The sequence below is a fragment of the Lithobates pipiens genome, unplaced genomic scaffold, assembly GCF_037356315.1.
Source record: "Lithobates pipiens isolate NorthernLeopardFrog02 unplaced genomic scaffold, aLitPip1_a1.2 Scaffold_16, whole genome shotgun sequence".
Classification (NCBI taxonomy): domain Eukaryota; kingdom Metazoa; phylum Chordata; class Amphibia; order Anura; family Ranidae; genus Lithobates; species Lithobates pipiens.
Window position 1 is genome coordinate 490,304,262 of NW_027507748.1, and position 18,328 is coordinate 490,322,589.

The following is an 18,328-nucleotide window of genomic DNA, read 5'->3' on the forward strand; positions in this document are numbered from 1 at the left end:
GGCCAGAACTAGGGTGGAATCTGTGAGTTGCACAGACCCAGCAAGTGTCCGGGGCTGTAAATGCAGCATCCTTAGAGTCGCCTGGTCTGCTTCCATGTGTGAGTTTTAATGTTAGTATGGCTACCTCAGCAAGAACCTGGAAGGCTGAAAACAGCCAATCAAATTAACTTAGCATGCTTGATTGGTTTACTTGCCGAAGTAAAAACAAACTTCTGGCCCTTCAAATGGAACCAAAAGCTCTCTATATGTTGACTTTCTATATAAATATATACTGCTTTTATAGCTCACAGGCTTTGCTAAAACATCGAGCTCTGCTTCTTGAGCTGGGGGAAAAAGGATCCAATGACTCTGAATACAGAGTATCCTTCTGGGTGTTAAACTGCATACTCAGCATGGGTATTGCCAACCTCAGTATAAAACCGGGAATAACTCTACAAAAAATTAAATACTCGGGTCTTCAGTGAGTGTGTCCTGCACTGGGCTCACAGCAGCTGATTCCTACGTCATCAGTTTAACACATGTGTTTTTTCTTTGTCTCCAGCTTCCTCCAATAGAGGCAATAAGGTGGCTGGATTCAAATGTATGCATTTTCCATTGTTAGATTTGTACGTAAACAAACAAAACAAATTCATATTTTTTTTACTTTCAAAATATTTTATTTTTGAATACAGCATAGGAAACAAGAAATAGGCCCACATGGCCAACAGATGACTTAACAGAGCACTAGAACCATGCATAATCATACAGTTGAACAAAGCAAACCTATGCCTAGTAGAGTCTGATCCATCCATCAAAGTGTCAGTGAGGTCCAGTAACCTTACCTATACCAGTACTCTAAAAAGGGAGAGCACTGTTCAGGGAAGAACAAAATTCAAAGATATCCTCTGAAGATTCCTGGACCCGGGGTAAGGGAAGAACCCTAGCGGTCCCTGGGCCACTCGGCACCCCTCGCGGGATCATGCTGTGCCAAGTGAGGGACCTGACCAGAGGGCCCCCGTAAATGGGAGACCATTCCACCCACCCCTACAAACGCTAAACGGATCATATCTGTCATCACTATGAATACATGTGAAAAATTTTGAGGTCAACCGTCGGCCATCCGAGCCAAGCATGACAGTAAAGAGGGGTAAAGAAGGAAGAGGAGGGGGTAAAGAGGGGTAAAGAGGAAGGGGTGGGGGATCAAGTAGAATGAGCCATAGTTAAACCAAAGGTCTGTACTAACTACCTAAGTGCCGATGCTCTAGAGACAAGTACGGGTGTTCATAGCCCCGTTGGGGCATGGGTTAAGGAGATGCCCATGTGCATAGCCCATGGTTCCCAAACAATGTCAAATTTAGCGCGGGAGTCAGATATAATGCTAGCTATTTTCTCTTGGGCCATTATCCAGGAGATTTTTCTTTGAGCAGCCTTGACCAAAACGGAGGGCTGTTTCCAAGCTTTTGCAATGGTGAGCTTGGCTCCTATTAGAATAAATCGTATCAGTTTCATAGTATGTCTGGGGGTCTTGATAATTGGAGCATTAAGGAGAGCAATGGTAGGGGACCGGGGGGCTCGGAACCCAGCGATCCCATCAATAATTTTGAAGATTCTTCTCCAAAAGCATCGTAACCTGGGACACTCCCACCACACGTGGGCCAGAGTGCCCCTGAGGTGACAACCCCTGAAGCACAGCGGGTCAGAGGAGGGGTACATGCCGGCCAGCCTAGCTGGGGTGTAATACCAACGTAGTATAACTTTTAGACTGGCTTCTGCTAGAGACGTGTTTAGGATTCCTTTGTAGGCCAACGAGATCGCCGTGTGCCAGGGCTCCAGGTCCCAATTAAACTGGAGATCCTCTTCCCATTTGAGCATGATTGAAGTCTTAGATTTGGGCTGCGTCAGTGAAGAGTATATGCAAGAGATACCTCCCCTCTGCTCCGGACCCTGACCACACCATGTCTCATACTCTGTGAAACTAGGAGGAAAAGGTTTTTCGGTCCAGATGGAGTGTAGGAAGTGGGAAATTTGATGGAATCTGAACCTCTCCGACATTGGTAATTCTAGATTCTTAATGTAGTGTTTAAGAGGGAGGGGTCCTGACCTGGAGAAGAAATGCCCGATCCGGTACAGCCCTTTGTTCAACCACCATTTGAAAGCTGATATATTTTGACCTAGGGGGGAAAGCTGGGTTATTAAACAGATGCGCTAACGGTGTGATCGGAGACGAGATGGAGCTCAAGTTGCGAGTCTTATCCCAGAGGGCTAGAGAGTATGATAGAGTGGGTGCTAGTATCGGGGGTCTCTCTTTAGGAGAGGACCACATTAAAAAGTCTAGAGTGTGACGTGGGGCAGCTTGTCTCTCGATCCCAACCCAATCCGGCTTTTCAAACTTAGAATAAATAATCGAGATCTGTGATAGTCTGGCAGCAATAAAGTAGTGATGGAGGTTGGGAAGACCGAGTCCTCCTTTCTTCCTGTGATGAAATAAGATGCTCTGGGGGATCCTATACCCCTTCATATGCTTTCTGATGATAGGAATGGGCAAGGAGCGAAATAAGTATAAGAGTCTGGGCATGAGGGTCATTTTGATAGAATTAATTTTTCCTAATAATGATAGATTGTATCCGGCCCAAGTGTTAAGATCTGTGGCTAACTTGGAGAGCATAGGGGGATAATTAGTGTTGTACAAGGATTCGATTTTAGGTGTTAAGTACACTCCTAGATATTTGATGGCTGTGTCATTCTATTCAAAAGGAAAGGACTGACACAGTTGATCAACCATTTGCGGCGGTAGAGAGATATTCATAGCCAGGGATTTGTTATAATTCACTTGTAGGCCAGAGATTTTAGAGAACTCTCCAAGGGTTTGGAGAAGATTTGGAAGGGAGGTGATAGGGGAAGTGATAAACAAAAGGATATCATCTGCGTATAGCCCACATTTGTGGATTTGCGATCCGCAGTTTACTCCTTTTATGTTATGATTTTCCCTCAGTGCGATAGCCAGAGTTTCAATTGCCAAGGCAAAAATCAGCGGGGAGAGAGGACACTCCTGCCTGGTCCCTCGCGCAATCTGTATAGGCTCAGAGTAGTGACCCTGAAGCCTTATTCTGGCTTGAGGGGTGGAGTATAAGGATTTGATCAGCCCCATGAACCTATCTCCAAATCCCCATCTGTCCATGAGCAAAAGGAGGTAGTTCCAAGAAACTGAGTCAAAGGCTTTTTTTTAAGTCTAGCGAAAGGAGCATACCTTCTTGTTTAGGACCGCCATCCCAGTTCGATTGTAAGATTGAAATGATATCAATGGCCCTTCGGATTTGGTCCGGTCCCTGCCGTCCAGGGATGAACCCCACCTGATTTTTATTGACATATATGGATGTGAAAGAAGCTAGTCTATTTGCTAGCATTTTAGTTAGGATCTTAAGATCGCAATTAATAAGTGAGATCGGGCGATAATTGTCTACAATTTCTGGGTTATTGTCTGGTTTGGGAATTACAGTAATAAAAGCCGAGTTGAGAAGTGGGTCAAGCCGGTCTCCTTTGGTCTTGTGGTTACAAAATTTGGCCAAGTGCGGGGCTAAAGTGTTTGCAAACTTTTTGTAATAGGTGTTAGATAGCCCATCTGGCCCAGGGGCTGAGTTACCTTTTAATCCCTTAATAGTTTCGAGAACTTCCTCTTCCGTAAAGGGGGCCTCGAGGACGTCCCGGTGTGCATTAGAAATACGAGGGATTGGTAGCGTGTCTAAGAAGGAGTTGATGTCATCCTGAAGGTCAGGCTTAGGAGCGGAATAGAGATTAGAGTAAAAGTTTTGGAAGGCTTTCAGGACTTTCGTTGGATTAGATGAAAGTCCTGTCCCTGGCAGTCTGATATGGGGCATACCTTGAGATCTCGGTTTGGGGGACAATTTGGAGGCGAGCATAGTACCTATTGTATCTTTTTGAGTGTAGAATTTATTACCACTCCATCTAATACTTTTCTCCGCACGGGTCGTGAGGGCTAGGTTGAGTTCCAGCTTTATTTTATCCAATTGCGGGATGTTTTCTTTTAGGGGTTTTTTTTTATGTTTCGCTCTGAGATCTGCGTATTCCATTTCTAGTCTAGCTATGTCAGGGGTTCTTTCCTTTTTCAAATGAGTGGCCAGCTTTATGAATTCACCCCTAATCACTGTCTTATGCGCCGCCCACACTGTCTCCATAGAAGTGTCTTTAGTAGTGTTGAGTTTGAAGTAGTCCTGTAGGACTGATTCTATATTGGGGATTCTGCTAGGGTCTGTCAGTAGGGATTCGTTAAGTCTCCAAGTCTTGAAACCCGGGGATTGGGTTGCGAGGTGTAAGTACAGTATCACAATCGCGTGATCTGAGAGGACCGTGTCTTTTATCAGTGAGCGCTCAGCAGAGGGGAGTGAGTGACTTTGAACGAAAAGGTGGTCTATCCTAGCATATGTGTTATGAGGAGCTGAGTAATGCGTGTAGTCCCTAGTGGATGGGTTTAGTTCCCTCCATGCATCCGTTAAGCCCTGAGAGTGCAACAGTTTTGCTATTCTGTGGCTGACTTTGCGCGGACGAATGAGCTGTAGTCCTAAGGGTTTAGTTCTGTCTAGTTCCTGTTCAAAAGCTACGTTAGAGTCCCCTCCAAGAATCACTTTACCTTCAAGCATAGGGTTAAGGGTGTGGAAGAGTTTCTCAAAAAACTTATCTTGCCCCTTATTAGGGGCATAGTATGATACCAGAGAATACAGTTGCCCTTCCACTAGGCCTTTCACTAAGATAAACCTGCCATCAGGGTTCCTGAAAACAGAAGTCAACGAGAAGTTACAGTCCCTAGCAAGAAGAACTGCAACTCCTCTTGTCTTGTTCTCGGCATTCGCGAGAAAAAATTTAGGATAGTGGGCGTGCAGGAAAGATGGGCTGTACCGGCTCGGGAAGTGCGTCTCCTGAAGGAATAAAATATCTAATCTAAGGGATTTGTATAGGCTGAACAGTTTCTTGCGTTTAAGGGGAGAATTTAGCCCTTGCACATTATGAGAAGCTAGCTTCAGTAACTTAGGAATGGTATTAGCCATGGGAGCAGAGGATCGGATCTCGGACACAAACACCTTCACTTACCATTGGTAGAAAATTTCTGGGACCGATGAGGAAACTTCTAGGCTCGTAGGGAGTCGGGCTGTGATCAACTCTAGTAGCGGAGCATCTGCCAAGCACATAACAATTAATGATGGTAGTATAGCAAACGTATAACATTCTACCTGAGGGGGGGGGAGGAAAGGGAGTAGAGAAGAGTCTCCCAAGAAAAGCACCAACCTCCGGAGGGGAGAGAGAAAATCCGGGGTCGGAATTCTCCGAAAAGAAAAGAGAAATCACCGAGAGCGGGCTCTCGGAAGTCCTAGCCCCTGAAAGCCCGAAGGATTGCAGGGGATAGGCGAAGGCACATGTGTACCGCCCCGGACCAAGGGGCTTCTGAAAAATTTAAATAGCATGGTGCTAAAACGGCTTGAAGAAATTAAACTTGAAAAGACCACCAGGAACAAACATAGAGCAATAGTAAAAACATTAACTCGTGGTGTAAACAGGTGACCCTCCTATGAGAGTTGCTATATAAAAGAACAAAAAAAAAGAAAAATTTTAGAGCAAGTATTCAACCCGCTTATGCGAGGGCCAAAATGAGTTTCTAACTCAAACAGTCATTTTCAGCTACCGTTCATGTACTATGTAGACATATATCTTGAACCGTGTGGAAGAAAAAGCATAGCACAAAACAAAAAAGACATAAAGAAAAAAAAAAAAGGGGGGAAAACAGGAAAACAGAGGAGTTCCGGTGGTAGAGTAGGGGACACAGGCACCCTTCAAACATGGGAAGCTTGTAAGGTGAGGCTACCCAGGGGAAGTCAACAAGAGGTGGTTCGAGTTGTGCGACCTTCTCCGATCAAGAGTAATGTAGAAAAAGGTCTTGTCCAGGGAACTTCAGGTGTGACCGTTGTCTCCAGAGCGTCTCGATTTGGATTTGGACCAAAGTGGGATTGATGGGCTGACCGGGGGAGGTCTTTTTGCCGAATTCGGTGGAGCCGCAGATGTGTCCATTCCGGCATCTTGGGAGATAAGCTTCAAACGTAGAAGGGTTTGTTCGCCAGAGGAAAAGTTGGCGAAGGAGTAGTTTGCCCCCATATGTGTGAACTTAACCGCAAAGGGGAATGCCCATTTATATTTGATGTCCTTCTGTATAAGAACATTCAAAAGTGGTTTCAAAGCACGTCTGCGTTGAATGGTTGACGGGGCCAGATCTGCAAAAACTTGAATCACATGGCCTCGGCATGTCACCTGTGGGGCCAAACGGGCCTGCTTCATTACTTCCTCCTTAACTGCAAAGTGATGCGGTTTTACTATTATGTCTCTGGGGAGGCCGTCCTTCCTGGGGGGTCCCAGGGCCCTATGAGCTCTATTAAGTTCCAGTCGCTGAGGGTCAATATTGGGCAATAGCGATTTGATCAGGTCCTGGGTTGCAGCAGTCACATCCGTGATTGATTCCGGCAGCCCTCTGATTCTGAAGTTATATCGTCTCGACCTGTTCTCAAGGTCGTCAATACGCGAAAGAGCAGTGTCCAACTGGTCCTGCATTGAATGTATCAACTCAGAGTTCTGATTGGCAACTGCGGCCGTAACGTCTAGCTTAGATTATATAGCTTCCATTCTCTGGCCAATGTTTTGTAGGTCTGATTTAATCTCGCCGGTGATTTTCGCTGCTGTAGAGGCCAATCCCCTTTCCAGTAACATAGAAAGTTTAATAAAAAGGTCTGCTGTGGACAGGTCTTGCTCCTGAGGGAACTGTTCTGATGTGATGGGGCCTTGGAATGAAGGCCTGCAGGCCTCCGTGGGAGACAAGGCCTGGTCTGCCATAGTCATGCCTATCAGGGACTCTGTAGAGGCCGGTGATGGGGTTCCTAGCTTGGGGAAGTTCCCATGGAGAGTAGGAGTATAATTCAGGATGGCCGGGGATAGCACTTGCCTGTGGTCAGCGCCGTGTTCCGAGCTGTGGGCTGGATGCTGTCTGTGTGCCTCGGCCGCGGCGGCCATCTTGGTACACCCCGCTCTAGAGGCCGCCTCAAATTGTGGCACTAGATCGCTCCTGGTCGCGACGGCGGACATTCAGGGGGGATCCCTGGGTGTTCGGGAGACAGGGGCCTCGAAGTGTCACCTTCCTGGTGTGCTATTCGCCGCTCTGGGAGCTCCGTTGGTCCGGCGTGGTGCGGAGGATCAGGCTCTGGTGGCCAACTTGGATCCCTCGCGCATGCGCACAACAAATTCATATTTTGAACCTTTCATTAGACAAACATTTAGTTAGTTATATATTTGCTGCGCAGAAGATCGGACCATTAAAAATTAAATATTTGACTAAAATAATGTCTGTAACTTTGTCTAATATCACCTTTGCATAAAGCTACAGCTCTGATATATTGGGGTGAGCCCTTCATTACTGGGTCCAGCATGCATAAATATATTACAATGGCTTGTTTTCTATCACGCTGTTGGTGTAAGAACTCCAGTTTCATGTTTCAAAAAGACAACTTTTTCCTGCCAATATTATAATAAATGATTACAATACCCTGCAGTCATGCAGAGATGTCCATAACTCCAAAATATTCTTCTGCTTATAGCCACGGCACTTACAAGGAAAAGGGGTACGTCATTTCATAATCCACACTTTCTGCTTTGGATTTCAAAAATAAAAATACATAAAAACAAAGCGCTCAGCCACATCCAAATCTATAAAACAACTGGCTGCAGGCAGAATCTATCCTAACAGGGTGTGTGGACTTGATGTGATGGGTCTGTTATATTTAAATGTTATTTATTACTCTCACATCATGGACCGCACATCAAGTTATTATCAGACTTTAAGATTTCATTTTTGTAGGAAAACTTCTTATGTATACCATCCATCTTGGCTTTGTTAAACATTATGGCAGCTGTATTCCAATCAACAACCTCATCTTAATCTTTTTTTCTTATCTTTATGTAAACTAATCCCATTTTTACCTTTTTCCCCATTAAGCTGGATTTCATTTCCAACCAAAGGTTGTCTAAACCAGTTTCAATATATCTATATTTATTAATAAAATTGTTAAACTCATATTAGAAATAAATATGATAATTTCAATATTACACACTAATATATATGCACAGATAAATGTCCTTAAAGGGGGACATAATACTTAATTTTACTCAATTTCCTTTTTTTTAAATGTACTGTTTCCACTATCCAAGGATATTCAATTTGTGTAAGACACGGTTAAATGTAACCTTCATTTACCATGTTTGGAAAATAGATTCAAAAATAATTGTGATCACATTGTTTATCATTAGATTTGATAACCTGGCACATTTTGTTATAAATGTTTTGTCTAAAAAACTGAAATTGGCATGGTGTCCTTCCAGCTTATCACCAACCTCTCATCCCAGCTACATTCTTTCAGGAGAGCACAAAGGAGGGGGTCACATCTGCGTACATGACACACACAAGCGATAGAACTAAAGGTTCCAGCATTCACAAACATACACGAATATCTCTCTAAAATCGCTTTCATTTTTCCCATTTGTACACAACACATGCATATCATGCCCTCACCTTCTTTTAATTCTTTTAATTTCCCTGCTTAATTTGTGCTTTCTTTATTTCGTTCTGATATCCTTTTGCATCCAATGTATTGTAATACCATACTTCACATACTGTACCTTCTATGATCAGATGGGCAGCCATAGTGCTCATCCCATCTTCCCTTTCTGACAACATATAAAGTATTCTGTTTTAACTCTCATTACTGTTTCTTGACTTTACTAGTTGTAGTGCCTGACCCCAAATTAATCCCACAACTTAACATCAAAAAGTCTCTTTCTGTCTAGTGTTAATGGTCACCCTTGATGCATCCTGCTCACATAGATAGCTGTTTACTCTGCATGATTCTTCGGTTCATATATATAGCTCACCGCTTGCACTGGGCATTTTTGAGGGTCTCTTACCCTTCATTCCCTTTTATTTAATGCCCATAGTGACTGGCCAGTCTTCTCTACGTGTGCCTCTAAACTACTTTATCTAGGAGATGTACTACATATACCTGCGAACAGCACTATTCTTCCCTTTTTTATGTATAATACTCCAAAAGACAGTAGGCAGTGACAACATAACATATAACCACCAATCAATACAGTTGGATTAAGGGGAGTAAAATAGGTACCCTTTGTCCCAAAAATGCCTTACCGATCAAGGAAGTCTGATAACTCAGATGTAAGTAAAAGGCTTACCTCGGCCGGCTGATTATCAGAAATTCCCAGATCGTCTCAAGCTCCTCGTTTCAGATACTCAGGGTCATCTGGAAACCCCTCCTCGGCAAAGCTCGCCACCTGAAATGGATATTTTGTAGATAGGCAACTCCTATCCTCATATTGATTAGTGGTTCCAAATTAATAATAACTACTGCAGTAGGGAACAGAGACAAAATATACACTCAGCATCTTTCCAAATAACTGTTCTCCTTTATTATGATGCATTTGAAGGTTTTTATACACATGATTATGTAGGCATCACATTAATATTACAATTGTACGTTTATGGTAACAAGGGGCGTTACATAGGCAGGCTAATTCTAATCAGGACTCGAAAGAATGCAAAACATGTATTGAAAACATTATTAGTGCCGTGTGCACAGTGAGGGCAGTGTGCAATACATACAAAATAGAATACAATTATATACAGAACTTACAAATTTCCATTACAATATAAAAATATAACAATAATAGTAATATCATGATAAAATATTGACATAGTAGGTTCATAATGTAAACATTATATAGAACAAAGTTCATTGGGATATACAAAATATGACAATGATTATAATGACATAATATACTAGTAACATAATGAGTTCATATTGTACACATTGTATAGAAACTTTTTCATAAAAGCACGTCTCTCTGTTTCCCACCTTCCTTCCATTTTATAAGATAATAATGTTATTGTGGTAACTTGACACACAAAAAATAAAATGATATATGGAGATCACTTGAAAATAATTTCTCAATAGTCCAAAAAAAAGAGATCTTGATGAAATTTATATTGGAGCTGCTCTTTTGCCCCTGGATACTGGATTAAACAGAAGCACACCTAGAATGGCTACAATGACAGGTCTAAACAGCTTCAGACTTATGATACTACCTCCATTTGGATATTCAGGTTCTACCAATATTATCCCCAAGTTTACCATGACCCTTGGACTGCAAAGCTAGGGGTCCATCAAATTTGATGAGTGGGGACACTTAGGGGGAGACCTTCCAAGCCAAATTGCATTGAAGCCTATCCGTTGACACTGACGTTCCAGCATAAAGCACTTAATAGATGAACTTTATTATTTTAGTTAAATATTTTATTTATTTATTGATGTTGAATCATCACGAAAGACACTGAGCACTATATGAATGTAATTTTCTGTGGTTTAGCACTCTATTTTATGTTAGCACCATATTTATTTTTTCACTTGATTTTTATATTAGCACTTTATTCCACTAGTGCTGTCAATTTTAAATATACAAAAAAAAAAAAAAAATTCTAAGCATTATTATGGAGATTGGGCTTTTAAAAATTAAAGATTATTGATGAGATCATGAGAAATAATTAAAAAATAAGTTTGTGTGAATATCAGCAGCAAAACAACTTCATTATTCTAGCATTATAAAGAACAAAAGAATGCACTGCATTAAAAGATCAAAGAATTTGCTGCGTGAGGTATGTGCTATCTCCATTACGAACGCTAGTTTTACCACACCGATTTCACTTCCGTTTCACACTTTCTTCAGGGCATGCGTTGTTTTTGGTACGTCTGAACAGCATACAGATGAGCAGTTTTCTCGATAGGAATGTGATCCATCGGAAAAATATAGAACATGTTCTCTTTCTAGGTCCGTCAGAATTTTTGACGTAAAAAACTCTGATGGGGCATACACACGATCGGAATATACAATGAAAAGCTCCCATCTGACTTTTTCTGTCAGACATTCCGCTTGTGTGTACACGGCATTAGTCATTTAAGTTCGCCAGGTCCTTCCAGGTGGAGGAGTCAGGGTTTCCATTTTTTTTTTTTTTTTTTGTGAAAGATTTCAATTTTAGATTTGCCTTAGCAAAAATGTATTCAATAAGGCAGTTCTTATTCAATATACGGATTACTTCAACTATTGTGGGCGCATTTACATTTTCTTGCTATGCCTAAACGAATGACAATGAAAATATGTGTTATTAGGATATTTAGATTAGGAGACCAGAGATGAGAGTCCATGCTGAGTGGATTAAGAGTGGAATGGTGTCAAGCAGACTAAGGCCGCGTACACACGCGCGGACTGTTCGCCCAACTTTGTCCGTCCAACAGTTTCGGCAAACAGTCCGCTCAAACTTAGCATGGACGGACATGGCCACACACGACGGACGAACAGTTTGCTGAAACCGTGCGCGATGACGTGAACGGCACGTACGACGGGACGAAAAATACAACGTCCTATACACTGCATTATAGCTTTCGGCGTGAAAATCCTTTCTGAGCATGCGCGCAACTATGTTTGACGAACAAGCCTACACACGGGCGGACTGTTCGCTCAAACAAGGTTTCAGCGGACAGTTTTTCGGAAATTCCGAAAAACCTTGTCCGTCCAACTGTCCGCTGAAACTGTCCGCTGAAAGCCCACACACGAGCGGACTGTCCGCCCAAACACTGTTCAGCGGACAAAGTTGGGCGAACAGTCCGCCCGTGTGTACGCGGCCTAAATGTTGCAAATAAATATGTCACACAATGTTTCCTATGTGGTGTCTCAACCAAAATATATAAATATCAAAACCAAATACATACAGTATCTCACAAAAGTGAGCACACCTCTTACATTTTTGTAAATGTTTTTTTACACCTTTTCACATGACAGCACTGAAGAAATTACACTTTGCTACAATGTAAAGTAAGGAGTGTACAGCTTGTATAACAATGTCAATTGGCTGTCCCCTCAAAATAACTCAACACACAGCCATTAATGTCTAAACTGCTGGCAGCAAAAGTGATAATGTCCAAATTGGGCCCAAAGTGGCAATATTTTGTGTGGCCACCATTGTTTTCCAGCACTGCCTTAACCCTCTTGGGCATGGCATTTACCAGAGCTTCACAGGTTGCCACTGGAGTCCTCTTCCACTCCTTCATGATGACATCACAGAGCTGGTGGATGTTAGAGGCCTTGGTCTCCTCCACCTTCCATTTGAGGATGCTCAATAGGGTTTAGGTCCGCTTGGCCAGTCCATCACCTTTACCCTCAGTTTCTTTAGCAAGGTAGTGGTCATCTTGGAGGTGTGTTTGGGGTTATTATCATGTTGGAATACTGCCCTGTGGCCCTGTCTCCAAAGGGAGGGGATCATGCTGTGCTTCAGTATGTCACAGTACATGTTGGCATTCATGGGTCCCTCAATGAACTGTAGTACTGTAGTGCCAGAAGCACTCATGCAGCCCCAGACCATGACACTCCCCCCATCATGCTTGATTGTAGGCAAGACGCACTTGTCTTTGTAATCCTCACCTGGTTGCCACCACACACGTTTGACACCATCTGAACCAAATACGTTTATTATGGTCTCATCAGACCCCAGGACATGGTTCAAGTAATCCGTATCCTTAGGCCGCGTACACACGGGCGGATTGTCTGCCCAACTAAGTTTGTCAGACAATCCGACAGACAGTCCGTCCAACATTTGAATGAACGGACTTGACCACACACGATGAACAGACAGTCCGCTGAAAGCTTGCGCGATGACTTGTACAGCACGTACGACGGGACTAGAAAAACGACATCCAATACACTGCAATGCAACCTTCGGCCGTGTAAATCCTTTCTGAGCATGCGCCATACTTAGTCCGTCCAACTTGCCTACACACGAGCGGACTGTCCGCTGAAACCAATTTTGGACGGACAAAACCAAGTTTGGACGGAAAAAAATTACGGAAATACCGAAAGACTTAGTCCGTCAGACTGTCCGCTGAAAAAGTCCGCTGAAACACGGTTCAGCAGACTAAGTTGGGCAGACAATCCGCCCGTGTGTACGCGGCCTTAGTCTGCTTGTCTTTAGTAAACTATTTGCGAGCTTTCTTGTGTATCATCTTTAGAAGAGGCTTCCTTCTGTGACCACAGCCATGCAAACCAATTCGATGCAATGTGTGGAGTATGGTCTGAGCACTGACAGGCTGACCCACCACCCCTTAAACCTCTGCAGCAATGCTGGCAGCACTCATACATCTATTGCCTAAAGACCTCTGGATATGATGCTGAGCACGTGCACTCAACTTTTTTGGTCAACCATGGCAAGGCCTTCTCATAGCCTAGGCCTTCTTTATGTAGAGTAACAATGCTTTTTCTCAGATCCTTAGAGAGTTCTTTGCCATGAGGTGCCATGTTGAACTCCCAGTTATCGGTATGAAAGAGTGAGAGCGATAACACCAAATTTAGCACACCTGCTCCCCATTCACACCTGAGACCTTGTAACACTAACAAGTCACATGACACCAGGTAGGGAAAATGGCTAATTTGGCGCAATTTTGACATTTTCACTTAAGAGTGTACTCACTTTTGTTCCCAGTGGTTTAGACATTAATAGCTCATTGAAAAAGCCCAATCAGATTATGATACACGTGTAGAGGGAGGAGCCGAGCCTGTGATGTCATGCAGCCACAGTGGTGATTAGACGGACGTATTTGTATTGCATAGAGCCGATTTTGATAAAATATCTTGAAAGGGTATTTTAATTGGAGCATTTTAACAAATGTTACAAACAGAGAGCACTATGTATCCTCTATTTATTGTTGCATGAATTTGGAGCTATATCCTATCAGGAATATAGAGCAATAACTCTGGCGTGGAGGAAGGAGAGAAGCAGTGGAGTGGTATATATGAGAGATCATTATCGCGATCCACGCAATCCCCCTGGGAGGCTGCTGATTTGAAAGTGGATACAAAGTAGCAGGTTGGATGTCGAAGAGATGAGACCATAGCTGAATGAAAGTAAAGGAATTGTTTCTGACTCTACCTGACTCGTGTATGAGGTGAGCAGGTATAACGGCTGGTGATGGTGTGCACATAATATCATTATCTTCAGAAGACATGAAGAAACACAGTGAGGGATGATATATGCATTGAGAAGTCATAATAATTGAGAAGTCACAATAATTCAACGCAGACGTTTTTTTTTCATATATGTGAACTTTAATAGAACTTTTTATTATATAGATTGATTTATTTATTTATTAATTGATATCACTGTATTTTTTCACATGATGGATTAATAGCGCTGCACTTATATTTCATTAATGAATAAGTTATATGGTGGGGTGAATTCACTGGAAGTGTACAGCAGCTGTGGCATATTAATTATTCTTTTTTTTATAGTTTGTAGTTTTTTTAGTTTATAGCACATAGCACTTTAGGAAGGTGCCACTTGTCTTTTACACACAATTAATGGCTGTGTGTTGAGTTATTTTGAGGGGAAAGGATATGTTATATAACCTGTAAACTTACTACTTTACATTTTAACAACGTGTCATTTCGTCAGTGTTGTCACATGAAAAGATATAATAAAATATATACAAAAATGTGAGGGGTATACTTACTTTTGTGAGATACTGTTTATAGTATTCCACAACATGCAGTGCAAGATACACATGTATGGTCAAATAATAAATATATGTATAAAATAAATAAAAAATATATATAAAATAAGATAGTTCATTCTTGCAGCGACCATATATCAAACGTGTTGTTTTCCCACTATATATAAACAAAACAGTGTGATTTCACCTTCTTGTGCCCACTCTGTGCTCAGAGAACTTTAACCTTAAAAGGGCTATAATAAAGCCTTATATTTGTAGTATCCAGGATGATATTGCTTTGTTGCAGGCTTTCCAGGGATCTCCAGGCAATCCCTTTTGGGTTCACGTTCCCGCACTCACCCCATATATTAAGGGTAAAGAAAGTATTCCTCCATAGTGTAGTGCTTAAAAGTATCTATAATTTATCAAAATAGTAACTCTTACAGTTAAAAACGCTCTATTCAGTGTACATACAGTGACTTGCTAGTCTCTTGCATCACTTCCAGTTTGGAATGTCCTACGCGTTACGTCACGGCACATATACCCACTGAAGTGACTAGCCTCGAGTGATACACAGAGATAAAACAAATCCTCCTACATAAGTTTTACCTGTTTATCTACAGCATTTCTTCTGTAGGTCTAAAAACACACAGGTGAAAGGAGTTCTTCTTAGCTCTAGCAGCAGGAGGTATGAATTTGAAGTCCCCCACTGCAGACCTCAGTGAGGACCCCTGATTGGAAGGAAGGGACACACAACCTCCTCATAATACATGAAGAACATGCAGATCTGTGGATATGATTAAGTTCTGTGCTGGAGATCCCCTCCCCCGTCACCTTTTTATCTCTTGGTGTCAGAAAAAGCTGCCAGAAGTGACTCATGCAGATAATAGAGGAACGAGGCAGCAGGGAGAAATCACATTCAGTATAATTACACAGTATTGAAGGACATGCATTGTTCATATTTCATGTCCTTGTTTTACAATCATTTTAATTGTATTTGTTTCCTATAAGTCATTAAAGTGGTTGTAAACCCTTACAACACACGTTGACCTACAGGTAAGCCTAGATTAAGGCTTACCTGTAGGTCCAAGAAATATCTCCTAAACCTACACGGTTTAGGAGATATTTGCCGAAAGACAGGCACCGCTGTCTATGGCGCATGCGCCGTAGACAGCGGCACGCAGGCGCACTGAGCGCGGCATCGTCAAGGACGAAGATGCCGTGCGTGTCAGCTCCCGTGCGCATGTGTGGGAGTGACGTCATTGCAGCTTCGCCGAATGACAGCGGTGGAGCAGCGAGTCCCCACTGAGAAGATGGATGCTCCGGACTACGGGGAACAGTGGTGACATTGCTGGCTCCTGTGTCAGGTAAGTGACACATAATGGACTACTATGCGATGCATAGTAGTCCATTATGCTTTGCCTTTGCCGGGAATGAAAGAGGAGGTATGGGTTTACTTCCTCTTTAATATATGTTGGTGACTCTCTGGATCTTTTAGAGCAGGGATATGCAATTAGCGGACCTCCAGCTGTTGCAGAACTACAATTCCCATGAGGCATAGCAAGACTCTGACAGCCACAAGCATGACACCCAGAGGCAGAGGCATGATGGCACTTGTAGTTTTGCAACAGCTGGAGGTCCTCTAATTGCATATCCCTGTTTTAGAGATACCTCTTACAGTATATACTCTGTACATATTATTTGAACTGACACAAATGCTAATATACAAAGTTGTGGTGGGGAAACTATTAGCATATATCTATCAAACTATTAATTACATTTTCAATTTTCATTCTAAAACCTAATTAAAATAAGAAAACTACAAACTGACAATAAACAACATCCTCACATAGAATGTAAGCAATATTTAATGAAATATTATTGGTAATTTATAATGCATAATAATGCAATTGTAATTATTCTGCAGCTACAAACGGCAAAACAATTCAATGCTGTTATTTTGATTGTTAAACAAGCATGACATGTGCATTTTAAAAAAAAAATCTTACTTTAATTAAAAAATATAAGCTGGTTTAGCTAGAAATCCACTAGAACATCAGTGTTTAATTTACAAGTGTCATTCTTGTGTGGGGATCAAACAATTTAGCATTAGCTTTGAGGGAGCTTGTTAGAATTTCTTGCTCTTAGTTTTACAGATCATAAAGGTTGTGAACAAAAGCAACCTGACTTGTTCTCAATTCCTCATCTATGTCCTTCTGGAAGCAAGCCTAAAAGCTTTCTCTTGAAAATCTCAGGGTAAAAAGTATTTTTTTCTTTTTGATGTGCCAATAGAAAGAATAGTATTTTTAGACTTCTAGCATTGTAGCATTATTGAAAGAAATATAAATATGTCCAATAGTTAATTTGTGTTTTAAAAGCTACATTAAGCTAAAATATAGTTAAAAATTGCAGGAAGATGTGCTTATATACTATTCTTGTGCTTAATCAAAAAATGATAAAGATCCAAGTAAAATATAAGATGTAGAAAATGTCTGTCATTGGAAATTGTATTGTATCTTATTTTGTGTGTGTGTGTATATATGTATATACAATATACACTTTGCTACAATGACTTTGCTACAATAACTCAACACACAGCCATTAATGTCTAAACTGCTGGCAAGAAAAGTGAGTAGTGTGTTTCAGGTGTGAATGGGGAGCAGGTGTGTTAGCGGGTGTGTTAAACTTGGTGTTGTCGCTCTTACTCTCTCATACTGGTCACTGGAAGTTCAACGTGGCACCTCATGGCAAAGAACTCTCTGAGGATCTGAAAAAAAAAATGTTGCTCTACATAAAGATGGCCTAGGCTATAAGAAGATTGCCAAGACCCTGAAATTGAGCTGCAACATGGTGGCCAAGACCATACAGTGGTTTAACAGGACAGGTTCCACTCAGAACAGGCCTCGTCATTGTCGACCAAAGCAGTTGAGTGCACGTGCTCAGCGTCATATCCAGAGGTTATCTTCGGGAAATAGACATATGAGTGCTGCCAGCATTTCTGCAGAGGTTGAAAGAGTGGGGGGGGGTCAGCCTGTCAGTGCTCAGACCATACGCCGCACACTACATCAAATTGGTCTGCATGGCTGTCACCCCAGAAGGAAGCCTCTTCTAAAGATGATGCACAAGAAAGTCTGCAAACAGTTTTCTGAAAACAAGCAGACTAAGGACATGGATTACTGGAACCATGTCCTGGGGTCTGATGAGACCACTATGCCTTACCCCTATGCCTAACCTTTGGGTTCTCTCCACTTGTCCAGAACATTAACCCTGTGTACTCTATGCAGTTCAGTTGGAGATGTAGGGGATTTCTGTAATAAAGTGTTAAATAACCTGATCACAGTGATTCTTCTGAATGAATGAATGAATGAAATACTTGTATAGCGCACAATGCGAACTGAATCGCCTCTAGGCGCTGTAGCGAGCTTTGATTATCTGCTAAAAGAGGAAGGTCTTGAGTTTTTTTCCTAAAAGCCAGGTGATTTTCTTCCAGGCGGATGTTGATTGGTAGAGCATTCCATAGCCGAGGCCCTTGGACAGCAAATATCCGATCCCCCTTGGATTTATACCGGGCTTTGGGCACGAGGAGGAGGTTTTTGTTGGCTGATCGAAGACTGCGGGTTGGTGTGTAATGATTTATTTTCTCCATTAGGTATTGCGGAGCTTCTCTATGCATGCATTTACGGGTGAGGCAAAGGGTCTTG